The sequence below is a fragment of the Myotis davidii genome, unplaced genomic scaffold (genome assembly GCF_000327345.1).
Source record: "Myotis davidii unplaced genomic scaffold, ASM32734v1 scaffold461, whole genome shotgun sequence".
In the NCBI taxonomy this organism is placed as follows: Eukaryota; Metazoa; Chordata; class Mammalia; order Chiroptera; family Vespertilionidae; genus Myotis; species Myotis davidii.
In genome coordinates, this window is record NW_006295825.1 from 3052970 (window position 1) to 3058507 (window position 5538).

A 5538-nucleotide genomic window follows, 5' to 3' on the forward strand; every position below is an offset into this window, starting at 1 on the left:
AGGACAGGCTTTCTCAATTGGCATTCTATGAGAATACTAAACCCTAATGTTTATTTGGACACTCATTGTATGTCAAAAATTGACCTCTCTAGAGCAGCGGTTCTCAACCTGTGGGTTGCGACCCCTTTGGGGGTTGAACGACCCTTTCACAGGGGTCGCCTAAGACCATCGGAAAACACATATATAATTACATATTGTTTTTGTGATTAATCACTATGCTTTAATTATGTTCAATTTGTAACAATGAAATTGGGGGTCACCACAACATGAACAACTGCGGCATTAGGAAGGTTGAGAACCACTGCTCTAGAGCATCTAGGATGGGACTAGTTATGTACCATCCTTGGGAGAATTGAGAAAAGGTTCACTCCAGTATTCACATGAAGTTCTGTAGTTCCGATGATGAATACCAGTTCAGAAAGGTCATGGCCACTGTAGTCAGATCTGGTTTTTTTTTCTTCCTACCTCTAGCAGAGCGATATTGGACAAGTCATAATCTCTTAGCTTCAGTTTCCTGATCTATAAAATGGGATTAATGATAGTTGCTTCCTCTAGGGCTGGTGTGAAGATTAAATAAAAAAGTCTTTCCAATCTACGTTTACCCATTTCTTTGTCTTTAAAAACCATCTGTATATCTTCAGCCTAGACCTGAAGACCTAGGTCCAGTGTCATAGTTCATCTGTCTACTTCACATCTCACTTGTCTCTCTGGTAGGCATCTCAAACTGAACTTGCACAACACAGAAGGTGTGATTCCTACCATCATCATTTCCTATGAAACTATTCTTAGTAAAAGGCAGGACCATTTAACTAGCCACTCAGGCCAAAAGCCTATATATCATCTGTAATTCTTCTCTTTGTACCCTATAACCAGCTCATCAGAAAATCCTCTTGGCTCTATCTCTTGAATATATTTTTAATCTGTTCACATATCATTATCTCTACCTTAATATTCTGGCCTAAACCACCTCCTCATCTGTTTAGAGCAGTGATGGCGAACCTTTTGAGCTCGGCCTGTCAGCATTTTGAAAAACCCTAACTTAACTCTGGTGCCATGTCACATATAGAAATTTTATGATATTTGCAACCATAGTAAAACAAAGATTTATATTTTTATATTTATTTTATATATTTGAATGCCATTTAACAAAGAAAAATCAACCAAAAAATGAGTTTGTGTGTCACCTCTGACACGTGTGTCATAGGTTCGCCATCGCTGGTTTAGATAATTACGATATTCTCTTAACTGGTTTCCCTTCTTTCTTGCTTCACCTCCCATAGTCTTATGCACTTCATAGCTAGGATGATCTTTTTAATCAATCAGATAGATCACTCTTGTATTTAATATTTTACAATGACTTCCTCTTACAATTAAAATGGCCAAATTCCTAGCCATGGACTACAAGTTTCTACATGATATAGTTAGTTCCTGCCTACCTTTCTCTATTCACTACACTTCTGCTACACTGAACTTCCCTATATTTTTTTTATCTTGCTAGGTGCATTCCCAGGGCTTAATATTTGTTTTCACTCTGTTTGGAGTGTTCTTCTCTCAGTTTTTTGCACTGCTTGCTTCCTTACATCATTCAGAGGGGTTCTCCGAATCCACCTCTTTAGAGAGATCTTCAACGATCACACTATAGAAAGCAGTGGTCATCTATCTATCCTTCTTGTCTCTCTTCCTTTATTTTTTATGGTATTTATGTGTCCTGAAATTTAGTGACTTATTTGTCTACTTATTTATTATTTGTCTTCCTCACTAGAATGTAAACTCCACGAAAGCAGAAACCTTACATGTCTTGTTCATTCCAGTGCCTAGAAAGATCCTGGCTCATAGTAAGCCAGATGCAGCTCTAGGAAGTTGTCTGTGGAATAAAATTATCTCTACTTTTTTAAGGTTTTAAGCCAGAGGAAAACTATTAAGTCAGTTAAACAACCCAACAGTACTTTGGGTACTCACGTGTGAAATGTTAAGTTTTAGAATTTATAACATTATCAAGAACACTTAATTATGCATAGGATGTGTTACGTGATATGTAAAAAATAAACTTGGAGTTTAGCTCTTGTGCTTATTGCAGAGTTTAAGATACTCCTTGTTTATTGTCTAATTATAATGGTAGTGATGTTGATGTAATAGTAATATTTTCTCTTGCTTTGTCAAGGGAATATTTTCCTCTAAACTCTTGATTTAAAGTCTCTGTTGATTTTGATTTTGGGGGGTGGGGAGAGGGAATGCATTGTTTTCCAAGCTCTTAAAAAAAAACTTAATAGAGGAGCATTTATAGGAGCCTTTAAAGTTTTACCATGTTTTTAAGATGTTTCCTATTAGTCACTATGCCATAAAACTGTTTGGCCATGAGCAATTTTATATGATACAATTCAAGGAAGCAGCTTTGTTGTATTAGAAATATAGGATAACCTAATCTAGAAGTAGGAAGATTATATTATTTGTGTTACTATAATTGAAAACCATTTAGAAGCTAGTATCTTTTATGTAAGGTTACCATTGAACTTATACAACCAAGTATCCAGTTATATATAGTATAATGAAATTTTGTCAACTATATGGTTATAGTTTCTGCTTCCTCAAAATTGCTCATTTCTTTGAAAAGAAGGGATTATGGAGAATGATGGAGAGGTTTCTGTAATTTAGTGAAAGTGGTATGGCGGAATAGACAGATGCTCACATAAAGGAATAATAATGGGTAATACTTGTTGAGCATTTACTGTGCACCAGTCACTGTTTTAAGCACTTTCATTTGAACTATGTTTAAATCTGGTTGAACTGTCTATTATTTAAACCACGTTTAGCTAATTTATTTTGCAGATAAGGAAATTAAAGCACAAGAGAGGTTAAGTAACTTGCCCAAGATCACACAACTAGTAAGTGGTGAAGCCTGGATTAGAATTCAGAAACAAGGGGCGTGTTGGTGGAAATTGTGGGGGGCAGAATATGGAAATGGCCAGCCTCAGTTCAATTGTTTTAGCTGATCTAAAATTCTAGCCAAGTAATGTCATATGGGTAGGATATAGGTGTTCAGAAACTCACAATTACAATTAGAATTTTAGGTGCTGCATGTTTCTTTGACTTCTAAAAGAATGTTTCTAGTTCTGTTCTTCCAAAGAGGGGCAATAGATGTTAGAAGGGAACAATAATTGGTATAAATATTGGACTTTTCTATAGAAAAATAAATATTAGTGAATCTTTATGCTCTGAAATAGGAAGTTTTTCTTGGTAGACCTTGAAACCCAATGGTATTAAGGAGCAAGTTTAGTCTGCCACCTGTCTAAAGTGCAAACAAGTTGTGAAATAATGACTTACATTTGTATATTGCCTTTCAATTTACAAAGTACTTTGGTAAACATTTTCTCAGTTGATCTTATAATACCTCTGTGAAATAGGCAGGGTAGATATTATACCATTTGACAAGCTTACACAGAGGAGAGAAGTAGCTGCCTAAAGAAAGAGCCCTTGAATAACCTGAGTTGCCAGACCCTCTTTTATGAAGATTCTATACATAAAGAAAGTTGCTATTCCTTGGCAAAACTGCCAGAATGTGAGTTGTAGACATCTGCATTGTATGGTGTTATGGGCTTAATTTCTTAAGTAAGTGATTGGAAAGTTGCTTAATTTGAAAGTAGAAGATACTTGGCATAATGAATGGGCAAGTATGGCTTGTTATAATTAGCATGTTTTTAATGTTTGTTAAACCGAAAGCCTGGACATTTTAAAGAAATATGTATAATTTAGTTTAAAATTATAATTTTAATAGCAACATTGTAATCTTTTTTAAACCAGTATTTTAATTAAAACCTACTAGTTAGGCTGAAGTGATCTTGTGGATTAGCATAGAGGTGGGGAGCTTTACTTTTATGAGGTCAAAAAACGAAAATTTGGTAGCTTCTGAAACGGCTGATGTAACATATAGCCTTAGTGAAATGTTAATAAAAGTTTACAGTATTTCCTGTTTCCTTTGTTCATTTTGGAGTAGTTTGAATTGCTTTGGTTCATTTAAATTGGTCTGAGGTGTTAAGCGGGACTTTCAAAATTCTTAAAGGTACCTTGTATGAGGGAATGAAGTCAGATGCAAATTCATAGAATAACTTCACTTTATAGTATATGCGACTTTATTTTGCAAAAATCTAAGGAATTGCTGAATATTTTGTATTCTTATTATCTCAGTTCTGTCTTATTTTCTTTTGCCATGGTGCTCTTTTGCAATCGCCTCCTTATCACCACCCTTTCTCTTGTGGTCTGCCATCTGTTGGTTTGACTCTTTACTTCAGAGTAGGAAGGCAGGAAAGGGTGTTTGTATACAAGATAAAACTAGTCCTGTTTGGAGCTCAGTGAGCTGGAGTGCTTCTGCAATAAGGCTGCTGCTGATAAATTCCAGAAGTACCATAGGCCCATAGGACTTAGAACAGCGATTTTCAACCCTGTTCACCTCTTGGCACACACAAACTAATTACTAAAATTCTGCAGCACACCAAAAAATATATTCTTTGCCATCTGACAAAAAAAAAAGCTATTATTTTGATTCATTCACACTGCATCTGATCTTAGCCAAAAGACCAAGAATTGATTAACTTAATATATCAATATCATGGTTATTATTCAAATTCAATACATTCCAGATAATTACAGATATTCCTCATTCATTTTAATGATTGCCTTGAATCTCAGTGTATATTTATAATTTACTTAACCAGTTTCTTATTGGTGGACTTTAGATTCTTTCCCCTTTTTGTTTTTTACCTTATTTTTCTTTTTGCTATTCCAAACAAGGCTGCAAAGAATAGGATATTTTTTAGTTTAAGCATACCTTATTTCTTGATTAAAACTACATTGTAAAAGATTAAAACTGTAAGGTAAAAATGTTGATTGGGCCTAGTCTTGTACCTTCTAAATATCCTTAAAATTCACCTCACAAGCCCAGTACATTATTGCTCTGTTATTTTAAGTCTCAACTCAACTTTTGGGGTGTCTCTTGTGTCTTGATCACTCTGTCTGTCCTCATTATTCCCTTAGTATTATCCATAGCTCCTGTTGGGTAACTTTGTTATGTAATGTTATCATATTGTGTTGTAACTGCTTATATATCCTTGTCTTATTCTGGGTTCTGAGTCATTTAGAGCACTGGGCTTTCTATCTAATAGACCTTCCTATTGTGGATCCAAATATTGCACATTCTTGTCAAGTTCCTGATAGAAATAAATATGCATTCCTTTGTTAAAATTAATATACACGGTAGGGCAAAAGTAGGTTTATAGTTGTTCATTTGGAAAATAATACAATGATTAATAAATAATAATACAAGAATAAACTCTGTGTTTTGTGTACTCACAACTGTAAACTTACTTTTGCCTCACTCTGTATAGCTACAGAAGACTTTTAAAAAAATGTGCAAATAGGACTGACCTTACTTAGTTCATTAATGAATGTACTAGGGTACAATCCTTTGATTTCCCCTTCCTTTCTTTAGAAGAGGTGAAAAGGTTACTTTTCTAAAAATTTTATTTTATTGTTTAATGTATTACA

General features: G+C 34.5%; 1 protein-coding gene across 1 annotated transcript in view; it reads left to right on the forward strand.

Moving 5' to 3' along the window:
* The first annotated feature begins 700 nt into the window (after nt 1-700).
* Nucleotides 701-5538, forward strand: part of HERC1 (HECT and RLD domain containing E3 ubiquitin protein ligase family member 1) — a 172472-nt gene continuing 167634 nt past the window's right edge. The window contains exons 1-2 of the mRNA XM_015568536.1: nt 701-710; nt 5483-5487. The gene's annotated coding sequence lies outside the window, so the exon portion shown is untranslated. The remainder of the gene's footprint in view (nt 711-5482; nt 5488-5538) is intronic.